The sequence below is a fragment of the Neophocaena asiaeorientalis genome, unplaced genomic scaffold, assembly GCF_003031525.2.
Source record: "Neophocaena asiaeorientalis asiaeorientalis breed wild unplaced genomic scaffold, Neophocaena_asiaeorientalis_V1.1 scaffold89, whole genome shotgun sequence".
Classification (NCBI taxonomy): domain Eukaryota; kingdom Metazoa; phylum Chordata; class Mammalia; order Artiodactyla; family Phocoenidae; genus Neophocaena; species Neophocaena asiaeorientalis.
The window spans coordinates 138,870-163,684 of NW_020172592.1; the positions used below are offsets into that span (position 1 = coordinate 138,870).

Below are 24,815 nucleotides of genomic sequence, written 5' to 3' on the forward strand. Positions count from 1 at the left end.
AGTGGGAAGCAGCCGCATAGCATAGGGAGATCAACTCAGTGCTTTGTGACCACCTAGAGGGGCGGGATAGGAAGGATGGGAGGGAGGGAGGCAGAAGAGGGAAGAGATATGGGAGCATATGTATATGTATAACTGATTCACTTTGTTATAAAGCAGAAACTAACACATCATTGTAAAGCTATTATACTCCAATAAAGAAGTTAAAAAGGAAGGTGTCCTTAAAATCCACATTTATTGTGATTGTGTTTTGTCTGTGTGGTTCGGTATGAATCAGAAAGGGCTTTAGGATCTGCTCTCATCAAAGCTAAGTAGCCCTGTGGACATGGCAGTGAAGTTGAGATAGAGGAGGGATGAGAAGGGGTCTTACCGTCCTGCCTACGCCATGAGCCTCCTTATTCTCCCACCACATACCTACAAGCAGCGTGAACTCAGAAACTGAGGGTCTGCAGTAGCCTCTCCTATTCTCCACAGGCACAAGGCATTGGATCCAACACTGGACAGAGAGGAAGAAAGAAAGAAAGGTGGACAACAGTAGAGAAAAAAAGAGCAGTAAATAGAGGCAAAGGCAGCAGAGGGATGGGAGAGTGAGACAGAAACGAGGTAGTAAAACTTCAGATAGTGCCAACACTAGTTATTCATTCACAAATATTTGAAAGACAAGATCCATGCCCTCCTGCAGCTGTCACCCTAGTCAGGCAATAAGATAAATTAGTCAAATACACAGTACGTTAAAAGATAATCAGCGCTAAGGAGAAAAATGAAGCAGAGAAGAGGGATACTGCTTGTCTGGGTGTGAGAGAAGAGAAGTTGCTTTAGTATGGTGTCCAGAGGAGATGCATTGAGAAGGTGACACTGGAGGAAGACTTCAAGGACAGCAACACCAGCTTTGCTCACTCTCAGGCATTTCTGCAACATTTTGAGGCCCCCAAAACATTTAGTTTTTGAGCCAGTTGTCCTTTGTTGGTTTTCTGAACTTTTCTCTTATGATATTTCATCTATCATTTCTATGTATGCAAGGTGGAAGGGATTATCCAAGTCTGAACCCTCTGCATCATTCAGACCTGTGGTCATTTCCGTGTACCAACTGTAAAAGGACTAAAGCCTTAGCCAAGAAGAGCCAACCTATCTTGTTTGGAAATCTTGTCCTGAGGAGGAAGGACCAGTGGGTGGTAGTGTGTTTCATCCTGCTGATGTTACACAATTTAACATAGGGAGCTTCAGACCATGAGAGGAAAAGCAGAAGACATTTCATGCGAAAGTTAACCCCCTTGTTATATCATTAAAAGGTCATTTGAATCATCTTACTTGCACTTGGAATCTTGTTCAAATGTTAGGAAGGCCTTGTATAAAACTGTGGCTGGTGTCACATTTGCATAGTTTTTCACCTTCTTGAAAAAAAAAAAACAAAATACATCCTCTCCATAGTAAGCTTGCACCAGGAAAATCTGTAAGGATTAACTGGAAGGAAGGGTCGACAGTGATGGGCTCATGTCTAGGGCGATTTTATTACTGATATATGAGTCAAGAGGCTGAGGAAAGCACGTTGAACAGACACGGCTCAAGAACCTTGAAAACATTAAGAAAACGTGGTTTGCCAAAACCCAAAATGAGAGCCTGAAATAGAATATCAATTTAAGTACATATAAATATCATATGTATGTGTACACACATAACACACACATACTTACACACAACTGAGCCCTAAAATGAAATCTTTCACTTAACATCTGCATTTGAACTAGTAAGTAAAAGAGTTGAAAAGAAATAGCTTGAAAATTCATCAAGGAAGCACTGCCAGAGGAAATTATTTTTTTTTTTAGCTGCACCACTCTTGAGGGATCTTAATTCCCCGACCAGGGATCGAACCCAGGTCCCAGTGGTGAAAGCTTGGAGTCCTAACCACTGGACCGCCAGCGAATTCCCCCAGAGGAAATTTTCATTGCCTTTCCATTGGTCAACCTCAGAAGTGAGCTTGCACAATTTTGCTGTTTGATTAAAGGAGAGAAGCCAGCTCAGACTGGCTCGTGAGAGCTGATCGTTCACATCTCTTCCCAACTCATCCAGGATGGTAGCCTCACATAGGCCATGAGGGGAGGTTTACACTGTGGACATCACCAAATGCTACCAGTCAGGGCCAGAACACTAGTTTCTTCCCACTGAGAGCCTGATGACAAGCCTTTAGCAGCACACCACTAGGGAAGGGAGAGGCTGCTCTAGATAAACTAGGTGATTTGTGTCAACACTCAGAGGCAAGAAGGAAAGAAAGTGAAGTAAACGCGCTGATATTAAAGGCGCTCTAGGGAGTTGAGTGTCAAATTCATTTAAAGCTAAAGCATTCCATTTAGGTACAGGAGATTCCAAAAATCTATTCAACGCAGGATAATCTTGATTTCATTAAACAGAATGAGGACCAATAGCGCCAGCTGATCCACGAAGGATGAGGACTTCTGGGCAGTTTTCTCCAACAGCTCCAGAAGCCTCCCAAAACAAATGGCTGGCTTACTCCAAGACTTACGTCATAAAGTCAGGATCAATTTTCAACTTTAAACTTATTTTTAAAATACTCTTTAATTCCTAAAGGTAAGAGATGTGAAAAAAATATGTATATATGAAATCAGGTTGATCCCACGGCTTAGCCATATACATGTCACTGTCTAAATCACCAATACAAGCCACAAACATTCCCTAATTATCCTAATTATCCTCTCTCATCAAAGATCAAAGCTTTCATCAAAACTGAAGGACTTAAACAGTGTGGAGCAACAGTACAAAGAACCACAAGAAAACAAATGTCTGTCATAAAATCTCTGTGTTCCTAGCTTAGAAATGTGCATGCTGACAGAGCTCATGCAAGTTCTGAGAATATATTAAATGTGACTTCACTCAGTACTGAACTGGAAACTTGCTAATAAATAACGTAGAGCAGGAGGAGAGAGTTTATTTGCCCTCATTTATACACAACCCCAAAGTCATTGCCTGTGTTTTTCCAGACTCCTTCAACAAAACTTTTCTTGTGAATTCCTGTAACAGGAAGAATAAAAAACTGCTATCAACTAGGGAAAATGATCATATATTTACTCAAATGGAGACTTCATTTGTGATATCTGCATTCTCTCTGTAGCTGTAATTTTTTTGAGTTGTTAGATAGTCAAAAAGCCATTACTATAATATAGCAAGATGGTTAAAAATCAGGTCTTTGGAGGCAGCCAGATCTGGGGTTTTTCTTCCTCTGCTACTTTCTAGCACTGTGACCTTGAACAAGCTACTTAGCAGAGATATTTTCCCTTTGTATAAATGGGGCTACTAACGCCTAAGCTTCATAGTTACATTAAAGGTTAGATGAAAGACTGTATGTTAAGTGATTAACACAGGGATTGGCCCAGAATAAACCCTCTATAAATGTTAGTTATTGCAGCTCTCTTAGTCAATCTTCTCTTAATCAAGCCACTAGATTAACTGACACTTGCTGATGTCCATAGAATGCTGAGCACTTACAGCTGCTACATTCACCTCTGGTACCCTCCCACATGTTCACTCCTAACTGCTGTGTTGTCACTTGTTTTTAGGTTCTCAACATTACAAATTCTGATGACATTTTATCTTAATTATGTACAATCAATGAAATTTTATGTAAACCCATGAAATACGAATGGATAAAGCTGTATACCATTTCTCTGAAAACGAAAATGATAGCTTTCAAAAGATTCATAAACACAGGTCGCTAGAAAAAGTACTGCTAATATGTGAGGTACGGATGCATTGACTAGGAATACTGAGAAAAATTTTTTGACACTTTAAAGACCTATCTGGAAGGTTGCTTGAAAATTATCAGCAAATTATCCTTCCCCTTAAAAATAACTAGCAATAGGAGAGGATGCATTGTGTGTGTATGTGTGTACGCGTGCATGTTGAATAAATGAATAAAACCGAAGGCTTTGACCGATGCTTGGGGAAGAGGGAGTGAGGGGCAAAGGGAGGAGACTTGGTGTGACTCTTCCACGTTCTAGTTCTAAGTCTTTAGGCAAGGTATAGAGCCTAAGACAGGGCTGTAAACCAAACCGAAAGGCATGCATCTGATTCAATCTTTGAGGGCCCTTTCGAACTCAGTGGTTCTTGATATCAGAGATTTTCATATGAAGTGATGATGCATGCAAAATGATGCATGCTTGGTGTCCTAGCAGATGAAACACTGATCAGGAACGGATAGTCACAAGAGGCTCCTTGATTTGCTGATGGGAATACAACAAGCACCCAAAGGACAGCAGCTCCTCAAGCAAGAACCAATAGGACAAAGCCAGAGCCGTGACCTAATCCTGCTATTGGGGCACAGGGCCAGGCCAGCTTACTTGCCTTGCTGCTTCCATTTCACGATGGTGCATTTAAGCAGTTCCTAGAGACCTAGAATTGAAATCTGATCTAATTTACTTAAATGTGTGTAGATAGATCTGGTGTTCAGCAAAGGCACTCATAACCTCAAGTGAGACAAGTGTCAGATGCAGCAGCAACGCTTGTCAGAGTGCTTCTTTGTGCAGTCAATAAATCAAAATTTAAATTTTGTGAAAATCACTCTAGGGAAGGGTCCACCTTGTTCTATCTTTGCCTCACTACAATCAACAGAAAAGAGAGATGGTTTTCAAATGTTAGATTACTGCCATTTGGTAGAGATTATCATCTGAGTCCATTAACCAGAGTCTCAAGGCACTGGACAACCTACCAACAAAATAAGATAAGATGCATTAACATCAATTTGTTAATTTTTAGTGAGGCTTCAAAATGCCCTAGTAAATTACTGAATCATTTTAAGGATGTGTTGCTGCTTCTTCACTATTCCTCTTTGCTGTACATGAAAAAGCTGACTTATTTGTAATCAGTTCCATTCCTCCTTTCATCCCATCGAAGATTACCTAATTCTCTGCTGTTACCGTCACTCAACAAAGCAGCCCATAAAATTGAAGATCAAATATAAACAAAGAGCATTAAATAGCATGGCAGGATTTTCAAAGCCATAGGATTCTTTAACAGAACTTACCCCCCAAAACTGGACTCACAGTATTAACACTGGGAGTTAACCTATTGCGTGTCTTCCCCTTTGGAAATAATGCTTTCAGTTACTTAGAGGATGTCACACACTACTGCACTTCCAATGAGTTAAGATTATATACAAAACTGCACTTTAATTGATCATTTTCTTAATCAACTAAACTTTAGAGCAAAGTTTAGCAAAATGAGGCAGAAAGGATTTAAAGTAGACTACAGGCACACCTTGGAGGTATAACAGGTTCGGTTCCACACCACTGCAATAAAGCAAATATCACAGGAAAGCGAGCCATATGAAGTCTTTGGTTTCCCAGCACAGATGTTTACACGAGACTGTAGTCTATGAAGTGTGCAACAGCAATATGTCTGAAAAAAATGTACACACCTTAATTTAAAACACTTTATTACTAAAAAATGCTAGCCATCACCTGGGCCTTCAGCGAGCTGTAGTCTTTTTGCTGGTGTAGGGTCTTGCCTTGAGGTTGACGGCGGCTGACCGATCAGGGCCGTGGCTGCTGAAGGTTGGGGAGGCTGTGGCAATTTCTTAAAATAAGACAACAGTAAAGTTGCCGCATTGATGGGCTCTTCCTCTCACAAACAGTTTCTCTGCAGCACACAACACTACTTGATAGCATTTTACCCACAGAAGAACTTTTCTCACAATTGGAGTCAATCTTCTCAAACCCTGCCGCTGCTTTATCAACTAAATTTTTGTAATGTTCTAAATCCTTTGTTGTCATTTCAATAGTCTTCACAGCATCTTCACCAGGAGTAGATTCCATCTCAAGAAACCTCTTTCTTTGCTCATCATAAGAAGCAACTCCTTATCTGTGAAAGCTTTATAATGAGATTGCAGCAATTCAGGCACATCTTCAGGTTCCACTTCTAATTCTAGTTCTTTTGCTATTACTCATCTGCAATTATTTCCGCCACTGAAGTCTCAAAACCCTCAAAGTCATCCAGGAGGGCTGGAATCAACTTCTTCCAAACTCCTGTTACTGTTGATATTTTGACTTCTTCCCATGAATCATGAATGTTCTTAATGGCATCTAGAATGTAAATCCTTTCCAGAAGGTTTTCAATTTACTTTGCCCAGATCCACCAAAGGAATCACTACCTAAGGCACCTATATTCTTACAAAATATATTTCTTTTTTTTTTAAATTAATTTATTTTTGACCTGTTTGGTTCTCTGTTGCTGTACTCGGCCTTCTCTAGCTGCGGAGAGCGGGGGCCACTCTTTGTTGCAGTATGTGGGCTTCTCATTGTGGTGGCTTCTCTTGCGGTGGAGCATGGGCTCTAGGCACGCGGGCTCAGTAGTTGTGGCTCGCGGGATCTAGAGTGCAGGCTCAGTAGTTGTGGCGCACAGGCTTAGTTGCCCTGCGGCATGTGGGATCTTCCCGGACCAGGGCTCGAACCCGTGTCCCCTGCACTGGCAGGCAGATTCTTAACCACTGCGCCACCAGGGAAGCCCCAAAATGTATTTCTTAATGAATAAGACTTGAAAGTTGAAATTACTCCTTGATCCATGGGCTGCAGAATGGATATTTTTGCTAGCAGGCATGAAAACAACATTAATCGCATTGTCCATCTCCATCAGAGCTCTTGGGTGACCAGTGCACTGTTAATGAGAGTACTATTTTCAAAGGAAACTTCTTTTCTGAGCAGTAGGTCTCAACAGTGGGCTCAAAATATTCAGTAAAACATGTTGTAAACAGATGTGCTGCCATCCAGGCTTTGTCATTCCATTTATAGAGCACAGACAGAGTAGATTTCTCATAATTTTTAAGGGCCCTAGGATTTTCAGAATGGTAAATGAGCACTGACTTCAACTTAAAGTCACCAGCTGCATTAGCCCCTAACAGGAGAGTTAGCCTATCCTTTGAAGCCTTGAAGCCAGGCATTGGCTTCTCCTCTCTAGCTATGAAAGTCCTAGACGGCATCCTCTTCCATGATAAGGCTGTTTCATCTACATTGAAAATCTATGGTTTAGTATAGCCAGCTTTATTAGTTAATTTAGCTGGATCTTCTGGATGACTCGCTGCAGCTTCTATATCATCACCTTGCACTTTTACGTTATAGAGATGGCATCTTTCCTTCAACCTCATGAACCAATCTCTGCTAGCTTCAGACTTTTCTTCTGCAGCTTCCTCAACTCTCTCAGCCTTCACAGACTTGAAGAGAGTTAGAGCCTTGCTCTGGATTAGGCTTTGGCTTCAGGGGGTGTCGTGGCTGGTTTGATCTTCTCTCCAGACCACTAAAACTTTCTCCATACCAGCAATAAGCCTGTTTCGCTTTCGTATCATTCATGTATTCACTGAAGTAGCACTTTTAATTTCCTTCAAGAACTTTTCCTTCGCATTCGTAACTTGGCCGTTTGGTACAAGAGGCCTAGCTTGTGCCAGGCACACAAGAAATACTCAATAAATATATTTCTTTAATTATTCCTTTAAAGGAAATTTGCTTTTCCCAACAGCTGGGATCAGTTCAAAGAATTTAATGGAAATAAAAACAGCACAGGTTGAAGGCAGTTATCAAACCTGCAACTCCGAGACAGGAAACCAGGGCTTCCCTGGAATAAAAAACAAGGCTTACACATCTGATCGAAGCAAACATAACCCACAGAATGGGAGTCAGTCTTGCTCCAGTTCATGGCAGCACCATCTTTCCAAGCTGAGTAATACGCATCCCTACTAGAGAGGTCTGTAACTTACAAGTAAGATGCAGCACTTTCGGTGGCTCTTGAATATTAAATATTTGGAAGAGAATCTCTCATTTTCTATAACTCAAAAAGAGACAAGAAAAAGCTAAAACGCTTAGATCTTCTATTTCCATGGCCATAAATTAAAGATTCGCAAAAAACTTTTCACCAAAAAAGCCACTCTAAGGAACCACGTGGGGCATGTGACAATAGTCTTCAAAGTCGTCCCTGCTAGGATGCGAGCTAGGAGGACAGGGGTCTGCACCTGTCTGCCTGCCTGTTTCCCTAGCACCTAGAGCAACAGAACAAGCATTGGAATTAAATCAGTAGAAGTGGATTCAAATCCCAGCTCTACCTCTCACCAAGTGTAAAATGAAAGTCTCTCAGAACCTCAGTTTCCTTCTCCATAAAAAGAAAATAACCTCTCCTTCACAGGGTGCTGTGATAATTCAGGCCCAGGTACCTGCGTTTCAGACAAGCAGGCAAAATGATTCTCACTCAGGTTGTCTACATAGATAATATTCTAAGAAACACCGCCTTTATCCCAAACTTCATGTTCAGTGAGGAAACTGAGCCCCAAATCGTATCATCGAATGATTTTCTAAAAGACCTTCAGTGATTCTGAAGAAGTCTTGAGGGGCAGGGAGTGGGGTTGGCAGAGAGCAGACAGATGGGTGCCCATGATGTAGCAAGCAGAAGGGTTGTTTTGCCTCCTTTAGATATTGTAGCCATGTCATCATAGAACTGACATCCCATTTCACTTCCAGATCCATACATATGATTACTTTAAAATAAATTTCTAGCACTGGAATTACTAGGTCACAGAATAAGAATTTTTGAACGCTTTTGATACATGTTTCCAAAATTGCCTTCTACAAGGCTTATTTCAATTTTTTCTCCCACCAGTAGAGTAAGAGAGAAGGGGGACCCTTTTCAACATCCCACCAAATAATGGCTCAGGAGATAATAGAGTGCTAGCTAGGGCTCCAGCTAGAGCTACAGAGTTCTGCAGAGTCTCCCGTGGAATGTAATTTTCCAGGCAGAACATTCAGTTTTTGACACAGATCTGTGGTTGCATCTTGTGTTTACAATATATTTTTCGTCAGTTGGTTGCATCCTTAATCTTTGCTGCTAATTTGGGACTAAACTGGATTACTTCACAAGACCTGTGGTTTCATGAAATGAAACCACAAATTCTTACTCCCAAGAGAAGCAAATTAAAAATGTTGCTTTGGATGATGAGCTTTAGTCAGTGAGTCAGAACAGAGCACAAACTTAACATGAAAGGGAGTGGAAATAGAAAAATAGTCAATTCCAAAGGCTAAAGTGAAGAAGCCAAATAGCTGGAATTTAACCATTTCACATATTTATACCCATTGCTTGCTGAAGAGAGAACTGTTATGTCTATTCAGTCTGCTTGCAGTTTTTTGCCTGTTTTTTTTTTTTCAAAATACAGCAACTCAGCATTTTCTGCAACATCTATGTACAATATTTGAGCTTACGTAGAACTATCTAAATCAATGCTACTCAAATTCTGATGTATGTACAAATCACCTGGGGGTCTTGTTAGAAATGCAAGTACTGATTCAGTAGGTCTGGGGTGGGGCCTGGCATTTTGCATTTCTAACAAACTCCCAGGTCATGCTGATACTGCTGGTTCCTGGATCACACCTTGAGTTGCAGGAATCAACGCTAAATGTGCTGAGAAAATATGAAGGACATCATCTGTTTTAAGCCAATGGCTGTCAGCCACAGTACAGTAGAATGACTATCTCCATGAGAAGGAAAGTGATAGAGTAAGTACCCGGACTTGAAACGACCCTCGTGCACCAAAGCCTATATTATCAATGACCCAACAATTTGTTACTGATGGGGTTGTGTGATGGGGTTGTGTCGCCCATAAGAAGTTGTGAATGGGTGGATGTGTGAGGGAGGGAGGGAGGCTCTTTCTGAGCCTACTGCATGTTCTCTGGATTTCTTTAAACCTTGAAGAATGGTTTGCAATTTTGAAAATGGCCCAAAGTCATTCGAAGCAAAGAGGCAGGACAACAAATACTCTTTGGAGAAAACAAAAATAAATAACGGGGACTGATTTTCTTCTGTGGCCAGTAAATGGGTTCTGAGTACGCCCTCAAGCTGGAGCCACAGACATGTTTGACAAATAGTATCACATTGTGACGACTTGGAAGGCTAACACGTATTTCAAGGTTATTTTGTTGAAAATTGACTCATTGCTCTTAATGGGGTGTCAGCACATCCGCAGGGCTTTCACAGATGTGTTTCAGTGGCGGGATGGAGGGGTTACAAAGTTCCTGCAATTGCATATAAAACGTGATGTGTATGTCCCTTGGGGTTTCTTTTTTTTGAATCAGAGGAAAGAACTTTCTGCTCTCATCAGATTTTCAGAGATTTTCATATCTGGCAAAAAGGCAGGTTGGGAAGTCATACAGATATGTGGGCTCAAGCTGTCCACCTACTTGCAGTGTAACCTTGAGCAAGTTACTTACACTCTCTAATCCTCAGCTTCTTCCTCTGTAAAATGGCTATTATACCTACCTTGAAGAATGTGAGGCACCAAATAATAATTCGACGAATGGTAATCTTATCGATACATAATTATACAACAATAATGCGACAATCTTGCAGATATCCTATTCCTTGCCAAATGGCCTTGATTCTCCCTGTGCCAGGAAATGCAGTCTCCTTTCTTGGAAATTGGGTCCTGCCCTGAAGACCCAAGTTTCTTGAGGCTGAGAGCAACTAAACTTGGAAACGTTCCAATTATGGTGAGGAGAAATCTCCAATATAAATAAATCAGAGTTTCAATAATGCTATATATAATTCTTCTAATAATGCTATCCATATTCATAAGCAAACTAGAGCTTCAAAAGGCCATTTCATCTCATTCTATACTATACATATCTATGTGTGTGATATATATATAATATGTACACATACATACATGCAATTATTCATTAGTCAAAGATTCACTGAGCAACTTCTACACTCACATTATGTTGCTAAGCAAATGGGATACCAAAGGTGACTAAGACACAGTCTCTGTCCTGGAAAGGTTCATTACTAGAGGAGACAAAAATGTAAACAAATACTTGAAACAATATCAGCTGTACTAGCTAACCCTTGTTGTTCACTTCTTGTCAGCTAGACACTATGCTAAGTGCTTTACCTGAATATTTTTATTTAGTACTTCACAATAATATCATAGGTAGGTACTATCACAGATGAGCAAACAGAGGCTCTAAAGACGCTGAGTGTCTTGTCCACATCCATAGGTGGCAAAGGGTTCAAACCCAAGTCTGTCTAACCTGGAATGTGAGCACAGAGCCAGCACATTTTCTTGTATCCAAAATGCTACAGGAGCAAAGAGACGAGAAGAATGCCTTGGCTTGGAGAGGAAAGGGGGTTGTTCATACTCCACAGCCACATGTGGGTTTACAAAGAAAAGGGAAGCTGACTGAGTACCTAGAGCCTAAAGAATAAAAGGAAGCAGGGAGCTGGGATCCTGCCAAAGTCAGAGGCAGGGCCCTGGGAATCACCCTGTCATGCAGCCCAAGCAGCTTGGACATGAGCGGTGGGCACATTAGGACTCCCCCTCCACCCTCTGTAGCTTTCAGTTAGGTTCACCAAGGGCTTAGACATTTTTATCTGGATGTTCATTTCCGTTTCTCACTACGGTATGAGTCACTGCTTCTCCATACTGCTCCTTTGAAGAGGCAATGCACGTCACACCCATCTTACACTGGTCAGTGGCGCTGGTATTGAGGAACAACCAAGGACAGTTATGCAACTAAAATCTCTAATCCCATGGGCCTGATAGCTGCCTTGTAAAGCTGTTCTTAGAGGGAAAAAAAGAAAAAAATTAGGTGTTTTGAGAACCTTCAAAAGGGCATGCTGAATACCTAGTAACATTTGTGTACTTCTTATAAACACTTTTTGCTAACATACCAGTTCTTATGAAAGGTGCAACAGGTTCTTTATCTATTTAGTCTTTCATAAAATGTTTTCTGAGGGCCTACCACCTGCCTGGCACTGCTCCAAGCACTGGAGATATAGCTATGAAAACACAGACACAAAAAAATTAAAATATCTGACCTCAGAAAGCTTACATACTTGCAAATACAGCTGGACAGAAACATAAAAGGATAGCTCGATAAGGACCTAGTCCTGGCAACTAATTACACAGAGTGATAAAGAGAAAAAATTACCATTTCACTTATCAAAAGAGTTTCAAAATGAGTTGGTAAGTGGATGAAATTGTTTTTATCAATTTGTTTTTTTTACAAAAATAATTGTCTTTTGTTTACAAAGTCAAGCAACATAGAAAATCGGCCAGAGAGAAAGCAATATATCAACCATATCCCTTTTCCCAGATTAGCCCATATTATCTTTGTTGAACACAATTCTAGACACCTCTGGGCAGCTTTAGACATAGGTAGATAAAAGTGTTATATGATTAGGATCACACTATATGTGTGATTTTTAAAAACACAGTTAAAAAAAGTAAAATTGAATGGAATTACTGAACTCCAAATTAATGTTCTTAACAGACAGTAGTACAAATATTCATCAAAGGGAGGCCTGGAAAACACAATGCACTGGGGGTGGGGGGCAGGGGCTGGTTGAGGAAGGGCGAGTGAGGACACAAGTCCCTTAACAAGGGAGCAGCAGTTCTCAGGTCCGGAATGGGCTTAAGATGGATTCCAGTATTTTCTGATCTGGATTTTTGTGTAAAACTTGACCCAGAAACATGGGATTTTGTGTCAAACAAAAGATCCATTATATGACTTTAAAAAGTCATATTAAAACATTGCTGTCCTTTGCCGAAAACAACTAAGCACTTTTATTTTTTTAACGTTTTTTCATTGTGGTAAAAGGCACATAATGTAAAACATAGTATTTTAACCATATCTAACTGTACAGTTCAGTAGCACTAAGTACACTCACATTGTTGGGCAACTCTCACCATCATCCATCTCCTGAATTTTCCACCTTCCTAAACTGAAGCTCTGTCCCCGTTGAACACGAACTCCCCATTCCCCCTCCCCACTCCCCCCACCGTCCCCCTTTGGCCCCTGGTATCTACCAACGTACTTTCTGACTCTATGAATTCGACTATTCTAGATACCTTGTGTAAGTGGAATCAAACAGTATTTGTCTGCACCTAATGTATACTGGAATGCATTTCTAAGGTTAACTTGATATGTGTCCTGCAAACAGATTGTAAGTGGATGGACCTAGAGACTGTCATATGGAGTGAAGGAAGTCAGAAAAACAAATATCGTATATTAACGCATATATGTGGAATTTAGAAAAACAGACGAACCTATTTGCAAAGCAGAAATAGAGACACAGACGTAGAGAACAAACGTATGGACACCAAGGGGGAAGGGGTGGTGGTGGGATGGGTTGGGAGATTGGCAATGATGTATGTACCCTACTGTCTATGAAGTAGTTGACAGTTGAGTGCCTACTGTATAGCACAGGTAAAAAAAAAAAAAAAACTAAGCACTTTTAGCGCCTTTTGTTTTTCAAGTATTTATCTCCAATTCCTAAAAATTATGCTTATGCATAATTAGTATTTCTTGATTTATCCATTTTAGGTATATTCAGTTCTTAATATCAAAGATGACAATTAGTGTCCTTTCTTGTCACCCGATTATTTATGTTTAAATTACTATGGCATGGACATATATACACTACCAAATGTAAAATGGATAGCTAGTGGGAAGCAGCCACATAGCACAGGGAGATCAGCTCGGGGCTTTGTGACCACCTAGAGGGGTGGGATAGGGAGGGTGGGAGACTCAAGAGGGAAGAGATATGGGAACATATGTATAACTGATTCACTTTGTTATAAAGCAGAAACTAACATACCATTGTAAAGCAATTATACTCCAATAAAGATGTAAAAAAAAAAAATTACTATGGCTATGTAAACTGTTTGCTGCTAAACCAAGTAGTGAGCTATAATTATGTCCTTCGCGTTCAACTTTTATTTTTCCAGAAAATGACTGTTCAATTTTTTTTATTTATTTAGTTTAGTTTTCTATGCCACTATAAGGACATAGTGAGGAATTCCCTCACTTTGAAACATCCTCTCAAAACAATCCTCCACAAATGTATCAGGTAGTCTACTGATCCCATTTTTCCCACCTGGAGATTTCCACCCTAAAGCACTTTTTTTTGCTACAGTGTGTAACTGTTTATTCTGGACATGTTTCTTAAAGCCTAGATTATATTCTTCTGATGTAAGGAAAGGAAGAATAATACCTTCTTAAGAATTATTATTTAAAGAAATATCTTAAATATTGGCTGCCTTTGTTTCATTAGAATTAGGCAGTTTTGTTGTTTTCTTTTGTTTTGTTTTTTGCTGAGATGGTTCTTGCTGACCCTTCTAGGCTCTTGACCATCTATATATATGGGCAGCCCACACCTAATCCTCTTCAACTGCAGGAAGAAATAACCCTTTAGATTCAACATTTTTTTTTAAAGTGGCTCATTTTAGGGGTTCATTTTTTTTAAGAGAGAGCAGCAACTGCTCAATATTTTACTTTGTTTTTTTTTTCCAACATTAGTTTTGCTTCCTAATGTTTGAGGAAAGTTTGATGTTTGAGTTATTTTACAGCAGAGTTTAGCTCTCTGAAGTTCAATTCAAACATTCTGTAAAGGTTGTTGTGTGCATGCGTGTGTGTGTGTGTGTGTGTGTGTGTGTGTGCACGGCTGTGTATCTTCTAAGCAATGGGTCTGTGGTCTTCATCAGATTCTCAAAGCAGTTCTTGATTCCAGAGTTAAAAACCTCTGCTTTATAGAAAAGGTGTGCTTCTGATTTGGAGAATCAAAATAATAAAGTTAGAAGGGACTAGAAGAAACCATCTGGCAGTTAAGGAATTAACTCACTCATCCAAGAGACAGAGTGAGTTATCCTTTTCTGGGAATGGCTCATCCGTGACTAAAGTACACAGCTCTTCACCTGTCAAAACCACTAGGCTTCAAGTCTGCCTCCGGACTCGAGAGCACAGTTAGGCTCTCTGACGAAGAGGCCTCTATTTTTCCTTATCACACAGCTTCAGAGGCCTCCTTACAGCTTTAGGCTGTTGAAAATGATTATGGGGCAACTGAACAGGGCCTGAAAAATGTGTCTGGTACAGTTACCTAAGGATGACCTTAACAAACAAAACCCACCAAGTAGGTTCTTCTGCCAACCAACTTGACGAGCATCCCCCATGACGCAGGTCACACAAGTTACAACCTATGCAGATGGGCATCTCTCACTGTACGTGAAGCTGGGTTTCTGGGAAGTGTGTGGGATGGTGAAAAATGCATTGGACGAGGAGGTAGAATATTTGGATTTGGTCTTATTCTGCTTTAAACTTACCATGTCCCGGGCTTCCCTGGTGGTGCAGTGGTTAAGAATCCGCCTGCCAATGCAGGGGACACAGGTTTGAGCCCTGGTCCGGGAAGATCCCACATGCTACGGAGCAACTAAGCCCATGCATCGCAACTACTGAGCCCGCACTCTAGAGCCCGCAAGCCACAACTACTGAGCCTGCGTGCTGCAACTACTGAAGCCCGCGTGCCTAGAGCCCGTGCTCTGCAACAAGAGAAGCCACCGCAATGAGAAACCCATGCACCACAACGAAGAGTAGCCCCCCTTGCCGCAACTAGAGAAAGCCCGCAGGCAGCAAGGAAGACCCAACACAGCCAAAAATAAATGAATAAACAAACAAACAAACAAACTTACCATGTCCCTCACTCTACACCTAAGGGCATTTAGGGGGAAAGGAACCAGCATTTTCTTTTTAGTACTCAAAAAGAGCCAAGAGAAAGAGATAAATAGTTATGTTCAGCTAATCTTCTCAATGTTGGTACGGGATCTATTATTATTTTCATTTTATGGACTAAAAGCCTAAGACTCAGAGAGACAACTTACTCAATATTACACAAATAGTGAGTCACAGAGTTGAAATTCTAACTAACCCCCTTATCTTTTTATTAATAAACTTTATTTTTTAAGAGCAGTTTTGGTTCACAGCAAAATTGAGTAGAAACTAGAGTTCCTATTTATCCACAGTTCCTACACACACACACACCTCCCCCACTATTGACATCCATCAACCCTTTTGGTAAACACAAGAACACAGGCTTTTTTTTTTTTTCTACCATAATTCTGAGATTCTAAACCCATTCACCTAGCACCTAATGTGTTAGAAGAATATCAGATTTTAAAGGGCCTATTATTAATCTTATTAAGCAAAAGACATTTTTGTAAAGTGGATAATAACCACTTCATTTATTTTTGAGTAAATGTAGAGTTTCCTATATAGGATGTTCCTTAATGTAGCATAAACTCTATCAAAATCTAGTCCATGTGACAAAATGACTCTCCTGATACTTAAATTTATGCACTAGGTCATATTAAATTATCTATTTTGAAGAATTATGTGGGATATACTATTTCTAAACTGTCTTCATCTGCATAAAGCTCCATGAAAACCAGGAAATGGAAGTACCTGATCTTGCTTCCTAGCTGGAGCCAGTCAATGGCAAATACTCAACAAGAGTAGCAAGAATAGAGGCGGGGAAATAATAGGCAAGAGAAATAGAATTCAAAAGTGTGTTTGGTCAAATGTAGATTAAAAACTTCAAAAAGATGAATGGTTTTAGAAGATTTTGAATAACTTAGTTAATCTGTCAAAGCTTCAGTTTTCTCTTCTGTAAAATGTAGATAATAATCAGACCTGCCTCAAGGGACCCTGTGAGAAGGAAAGGAGATGGGTTGGGGGCCGGGTGAGCCAGTACCTTCCAGTGCACATGAGCGTTAGAGGTTATCACGGCTAGTGTGTCTGCCGCTTCAGGAGGAGAACTCATTTCCCTTTTTAGCTGAATGGAGTAGAAGTTGTATTTGTGAGAGGTGGTAACAAAGTGCTTACAACCCTGAAGGTAAAAAAAAAAAAAAGAAAGCAAATATGTGGATTCATCTTGACCTTCATTTCATTGTTTCCCGGAGAATCTACTGCTTGTTCCTTTCTTGAAACAACAGTATTTTAAGTTAAACTGAAAAATCTACGTAAGCCTTCCTTGGGAGGCAGAGCGGCCTGGGCAGCCACAGCCTTGGGTCTGAAGCCCATACTTCATTATTGGAGGCCTATCTTTCCTACCACATTAAAATCACACGGCAAAAACTCTATCCTATCTAAATAGAGAATCTTTTAGGCAGAGATTAAAAAATAACAGAACTATAACTTAAACTACTTGGGTCTCTGTTAAAACCTCAAGTCACGACTGTGATCTAGAAATTTTGTCTGTCTTTGCCCCACTTTCTTCATCAACAAAGTGGATTGTGAGTATACATATTAGAATCAGAGTATCTAAAATGTAACACATAAACTGGATTTCAGATGTCATTCAGTTTGACTTTTTCCCCCCAAAAAAGCTGGAAAGAATTCCTGAGAAAGAAAAATGCAACTAAGGTTTAATTTTTCTCTACAGAATTGTAAAATTCTGTCCACATTCCTAAGCCTTGAAGAAAGAGGCCTCAAACTGAAGTGTTAGAGCCAAGAATCACCCAACAGGGGCCAAACTAGGATGAGTACCAAAATCTCGTAACACCCAGCTCAGCGCCCTTTCCAGCACCCTCAAGCTGCCTGACTCACAAAATAACATTTTTAGAAGCTAGCACACTTTTTCCCCACTCCAGGCTGTCTGGGATCATTATGTTTTGAGGTAGGAACAAAGTCCAAGAACACCAACAATTCAGCTCCAACAACTCACCCAGAAGCAGAAAATGAGGAGCTCTCTACCAAGGTTATGTAAAACCTCCCCCCAAAACAATATCCCACTGACAGAAAAAGGCAGTAGTCAGAATCTTGGCATGTGGCCGTAAAGCTCAAAGATCAACCCCATTTCCAGATGTGCCTAAAGTTGCTCAGGGAATTCTCCCCAGATGCTTAAATTCAGCAATGGAGAAAGTCTTTAAGTTACATGGGAGTAATTATTCTTATCCTTTCAAAATATGTTGCCTTCTTTGAAATATAAATTACATATACCCACTGTAATTAAATTTCTCTGATGGAGAATGAATGGCGATTGGAATTTGGTTTTCCACTTGCTCTGTTTACCACAGGATACACTTACTCTGATAAATATTCTTCAAACTATTATTCTCAAGCTGATTATGCCATTTTCCTTTACAAGACCAATGCTTGGGGGGAAAAAAGTTTTAAGTTAAAATGCCTAGGAAGGGTTTGTATAGTTCTAACTTTAAATGATCAGTATTCATTATTCTATTTAATTTAACTAGTAATGAAAATAAGTAAATGTCTTCCCAGGAGAGCCCAAAAGAGACCAAAGTTCAGTAAACTAGATTCTAAGAAGTGCTCTTTCACCTTCTAAGTAAGCCGTCTGCTTTCCTTCCCTTTCCCTTTCTCCTTCAGTCTTCTTTTCTCCATTTACATTGCCATCACCACTTTAATCACCTCAAAACCTCAAAAGGAGTTTTATCCCTTTGAAATACAATTTGTTCCTACCTTAGGATTGTTCTAAATGTGAATAACTCCGGAATCAAACATGATGGAAGCAAACTAATAAAAAGATTCTTTTGTCATGACTACCATCATTAATGTCATAATTTTGCTAAGATATAGGGCAAATTATGCATAGCAGGTACCTATTTTTAATATTTGCAATTATTTGGGAAGCTAGATTAAATTAAGTACAATAAGTACAATAAGATATAGTCTAAAAAGTGGACCCCTCTGCCCCAGTCCAGAAAACTCCATCCATCAGTCTGTCCACTTCAAATCAGAAGACCAGATACATACAGAACATTTCATCCAACAGCACCAGAATATACATTCTTCTCAAGCACTCCAGGATAGATCATATGTTAGGTCACAAAACAAGTCTTAACAAAGTGAAGACTGAAATCATATCAAGTATCTTTTCTGACCACAGTGGTATGAAACTAGAAATCAATAACAGGAGGAAAGCTGGAAAATTCACAAATGCATGGAAATTAAACACACTCCTAAACAACTAATGAGTTGAAGAAGTCAAAAGAGAAATCAAAAATATCTTGAAACAATGAAAATGGAAACACAATATACCAAAATTTACAGGATGCAGCAAAAGCATTTCTAAGAGAGAAAGCTATAGCAAGAAACACTTATATTAAGAAAAAAGAAAGATCCAAATAAACAATCTAACTTGACACCTCAAGGAACTAGAAATAGAGGAACAAACTAAGCTCAAAGTTAGCAAAAGGAAGGAAATAAAAAAGATCAGAGCAGAAAGAAATGAAATAGAGACCAGAAAAACAATATAAAAGATCACAGAAACTACAAATTGCTTTGTGAAAAGATAAACAAAATTCACAAACCATTAGCTAGACTAAAAAAGAGAAAACTCAAATAAGAAATAAAAGATGAGATGTTAAATCTGATAACACAGAAATGCAAAAGACAATAAGAGACAACTATGAACAAATATTAGCCAATAAATTGGACAACCTAGAAGAAATGGATAAATTCTTAGAACAAGCAACGTATAGAAGGTGAAAATATATTTGCAAACCATTTACCTGATAAGGGGTTAATATCCAAAATATACAAGGAACTTATATAACTCAATAGCAAAAAACCAAATAACCTGATTTAAAAATGGGCAAAGGATTTGAATAGACATTTCCCAAAGACATACAAACGTTCAACAGGTACATGAAAAGGTGCTGAACATCACTAATCATCAGGAAAATGCAAATCAAACCCACAATGAGATGTCACTTCACACCTGTTGTGATGGCTATCACCAAAAAGACAACGGATAGCAAATGCTGACCAGGATGTGGAGAAAAGGGAACCCTTGTACACTGTTGGTGGGAATGTAAATTGGTGCAGCCACTGTGGAAAACAGCATGGAAGTTTTTCAAAAAATTAAAACAGAACTACCGTCTGATCCAGCAATCCACTTCTGTATTATATCCAAAGGAAATGAAATAGTATCTTAAAAGAGATATCTGCACTCCTTATGTTCACTGCAGTATTATTTACAATAGCCAAGACATGGAAACAATGTAAGTAACCGTCAACAAATGAATAAAGAGGGTGTGCTATGTATGTATATATGTATACATACATAAATTTACATACACACATATAATGCAATATTATTCAGCCATAGAAAAAGAAGGAAATGTTACTATTTTCAGCAACATGCATTACAAACTAAGTGAAATAAACCAAAGAAAGACATACTGTATAGTATCACTTGTATGTGGAATCCAAACAAAAAAAAAATCATAGAGAAACAAGAAAGTAGAACGACTACCAGGAACTAGCGGGTGGGAGGAATGGGGAGAGGTTGATCAAAGGTTACAAACTTTCAGTTAGAAGATGAATAAGTTCTGGAGATATAATGCATAGCATGGTGACTACAGTTAATAATACTCTGTTGTATACCTGAATTTGCTAAGAGAGTAAATTAAGCATTCTCACCATAAACCAAAAATAAAAGGTAATGTGATGAATGTTAATTAACTTAATTGTGTAATCATTCCACCATGTATGCATTTATCAAATCTTCATGTTTTACACCTTAAATATATTCAGTTTTGTCAATTATACCTCAATAAAGCTGGAAAAAATTTATCATTATCTGTGTAGGTGGAAACTAATTAGAATTTAGATTGACTTTCATTTACATTTATAGCAAATAAGTCAACGTGCCCTGGTCTTCCCTGGGAAAAAAACTGTATTTTCTAACTGAATTTGATAGCCATGAAATGTTGGGCAGTTCCAATATAACTCTCTTCCTTTCTTTTTAAGATAAAAAAACAGCCATGGGCTCTGTTGGGCATGGTAAGGACATAAGTTTTTATGCCCATTTGTATTTTCCCATTGGTACTAAGGGCATGGAGTCTAGAGTCAGTGAGCCTGCTTCGTTTTAAATCCCAACTCCCTCGCTTACTATCTGTATCTCAGCAACTGTTTCCTCCCCCACTGCCCTTCTGCACCACAGAGAGCACAGCCCTGCCTTGTGCTGAGCTGAAGAACCCAGGAAATGCTTGACTGCAAGGCTGTTCTTTGTTCCCTAATTTATATTGAAGGAAAACAATTCTCCCACATTACAGAAAGGCAGGCAAGAATCCCGGGAGTCTCTTTACATCTTTATAACAACCCACCCTGGTGAGACCTGAGACCAGAATGAATTAAATCCAGTACCCAATACACACATCCCTACTACATGCAACAATTCTGTTTGCTATTCTAGAAAAGCCTTGCTAAACATATCTGCCTTATGATGACATCTGCTGGGAGTTTCTGGCACTGGAAGAAAAAAAGGCCAGATATTTGATATTAACAGCACTGCCCAGGGAGAAGAGAACTTAACAGGATCAAGAGTCAATGTCTTAAATGAGCTTTCAAACTGGGAATTGCATTGTTAAAAAATAATAAAATAGACCACAGGTGAGCCCAAAATACCAGATGCTGAGCTATGAAACTGAACACAAATTAACATTCTAACACTGTTATCCAGCTTTTAAACATCCATCTAGAAAGAAAAGGATGAAATATATGACATTCTTCTTGGATGTGCTTGTACTTCAAAGAGTTTCTCATGCTAAAAATTGTCATTTTCTTTCAAAAAAATCAAAGTATTTATTGAGCTTGATTATTCTTCATATTTAAAGAACAACTGCTATAAGTTTAGGTCAGACATCTTCAAGGGTTGGTTAAAAGCATTCTCCTTCTAACCTCAGGCTTAAATTCCAGTTGAGGGTGTGGCCAAGGCAGAGAATGGAAAGACCATGAGAATGAATCTTCCAGCAAGCCACTGACCTGTCCCTTCAGTGATGCTTAATTAAGATGATGCTTAAATTAAGATGAATACGAATGTTTCCCTGAAGAAGTAACCTAAGCTACAATAGAGCACACTGTTGGGATGGGGTCTCCTATCATTCTCTCCCATGGAAGAGCAGACACTTGAATGAAGGAGGAATTGTAGGAGTCCACAGATGAATCAGAAAGTCAAACTGTATTATAACATGGACAAGTTATAATTTTACTTAATTGTCCCCGCTAAGGCAGATTAACGTTAGATGCAATTAACCTACGTATTAGCTCAAAGTCCAATCTTCAGCTGCGGGTCAAAAGATTCATGTACCTAGATAGTTTTCATCATTCATTAAGGAAAATTCAAATTGGTATCATGTATTTGAGACGGTTAGACAAATTCTCTTTCCCCTGTTTTGTTCAGAGTAATAATTGGGACCATTCTTTAACATGTGATTGGAGATAAATTTAAACTAAGAAACGCCTGAACGTAATAACACTGCAATCTTGGGATTTCCAAAAAGAATGAAAAAAGAAATTATAAGACAAATTGGACAAGTCTTCTGAGAAAATGCCCTGGGCTATAAGAAAACCTCATCCCATAGTCCTTTGCTTCTACTTTAAGAGCTAGCATCCCATAACTGTGATGTCCAGATTTCAGTTTCATTTTCGTATTTAAGGACATGAAGAAACACAGTACTGAATCTAATAAAGTCTGAAGGTTTTGCTTCTAGCAAGACTCAAGTTATTCATCCATGACCGGCATGGGGTGAAAGAATGTAATATATTAGTATACATTCTAAAATCCCCCCTTTTTTTTTCCCATAAATTGAGCTCATTTTGAGGCAAGGCTGTATAAGACCAAAGACTGTGTCCAGCTTCATTCAGTGCCATATCCCCACTGCCTGTGCATGAATGTCTGTGGAACTGAACCGGAAGCCTCTTCCTATGAAATAGCTACTTTCATACTTTTCAGCTACTTTGTAAGCTGCAGACCTGATATATCCGCATCTCAAAGCAAATTTTTCCAAGTCCTTTCTGACTCTCACTGCTTCCCCATCCTTCTCCAAGATCTACAGATTCCAGACGTTCCCCCTCACCGTCCCCCTGCCCAGCTAGTCTGGGTCTCTCTTACACCACTCTGGTTGTAGAAAGAGGCCTCTGATTCTTACATAGGCCATCTGCTGCCTTGAACCAAAGACATCTCTGCTGAATGAGTCCTTTGGCATCAGGACTCTGGGAGTGAGAGAAGAGGAACAAGGAGTAATTGCAGCCATCAGACTGGAGGCAAGCCATACAAAGGAGCCTCCAAGGAAAGAGTCACCCAAGAGGTAATTTTTGAAATGGCTCTTGAAAGATAAGTAGGGGCATGATGGGAGGAAGCCAGGAAAATTCTAGCCTGTCTGTGGAATCCATGTCAGACGTTACTATGTGCGTATAAATCATTTATAAATTACAAACGGACTTCCTTGGTGGCGCAGTGGTTGAGAGTCCGCCTGCCGATGCAGGGGAGACGGGTTCGTGCCCCGGTCCGGGAAGACCCCACATGCCGCAGAGCGGCTAGGCCCACGAGCCATGGCCGCTGAGCCTGCGCGTCCGAAGCCTGTGCTCCGCAACGGGAGAGGCCACAACAGTGAGAGGCCCGCGTACCGCAAAAAAAAAAAAAAAATTACAAACATTATGCATCACGGAAGAAAAGACTATTCAAACAGCTTTACAGCTAAGTATACTCATTTCTCTTACCTGATTATTCACAACACTCAAATATCTGAATGCCTGTCCGCTTCCTATACAAACAAAAAACTAAAGTGACTGTATACTCAGATTAAGTTGAAAAAGTTTTACCTCTGAACATAATAAAAAATTTTGTTAATGCTGTGTCTGAAGCTTTTTGCTGATCAGTTTTAAAAGCAGCCAATTTGACTAAAGAAGTTATTTTGCAATTGTGCAGTTATTTTATGCCTTCCTCTGCATGAGATGGTCTCTTCTTAAGGAGCAAATTTCTAAATAATCCGCAAAGGAAATAGTGTTCTTTTAGGCTACTTCTATACATATTTACCAAATCTGCCCTTCTGCTATTTCCCAGCCGCTACCAAATGCTATCTCCTTATTCTGCATTACTGCCACAGCCTTGGCCCCTGAACTTGAGCACACCCTACCAAAATAAAACGTTAGCACTTTATTCCTGGGCACACACAAACATGTTGTAATGTTTCCCAATTTTTTGCAAGTTCAAGCCACTCCCTAGACCTCAATCCACTCTGTGCATTTTATTTTCCACTATTTCCCACTACATAGGCTTTGTTCTGTTACCACACTGCCCTACTAGCGTGGACGTCTAGGGTCCATTTTAATCACTTCACTCCTTCACTCACCTCACCTAGAATTCTCTGCTCTCCACTCCACTACCTATTCAGATACTACCCATACTTCAAGGTTCACCTTAAGCTATATCTGAGCGCTTCAAGTGTTGAAGATCTCTCCTGCCCTTCTCAACAGGACTTAGGCCCGTGACCAAATATCTACTGATCACATGCAGAAGCTAATCGTAAAACAGTGAAACGAACAATTTTAATCATCTTAATCAAACGAATATTATTTCTACATAGGCAATTCAGCTTCACTTAGTACCCAATACTAGTAATCAGCACTTCTCCCCATTAGTATAACTCAGATTCTCAAAATAAACTGCCTTGCAAAATCAACTATAAAGCCTATAGAAGGATAGAGATCGTGACTCCTCCCTAAGATCATGATTCAGAAGGTCTGGGGAAAATATATTTTCAAGTAGCTCCACAGGTGTTTCTGATATCCACCTAAGTCCAGGACATTATTTTTCTAAGAAAGATTCCAGCTGACTGTTTATCAGTTGACACACAAATGACTCCCCAGGAGTCAAAGAAGCCATACAAACAACAGGAGATTGGGGTTGATCTACTGATTAAACAAAAAGCGAAAAGTTTTGCCTTTACATACCAAAATTCGGCAGACCCTACACGGGTGACCAAATAATTCAGGATAGTTACTTTGTTACTACAGTTACTCATACTGGCAGAGGTTCCCTATCATGACTGTGCCCAGAATAATCTGGAAACGAATGTATATACACACTGACCCACTGAACCAGAAACTCTCAGAATGGGATCTGGGGATCTACACTCTCATTAATCTCCAGGCGATTCTTCTGAGAAGAAAGATTTGGAAATCTCAGGCCATTCCAAGTTAATA

General features: G+C 39.6%; 1 pseudogene; it reads right to left on the reverse strand.

Annotated features, from left to right (window-relative positions):
* Positions 1–5,454: 5,454 nt before the first annotated feature.
* Positions 5,455–24,815, reverse strand: part of LOC112395317 (tigger transposable element-derived protein 1-like) — a 38,719-nt pseudogene continuing 19,358 nt past the window's right edge.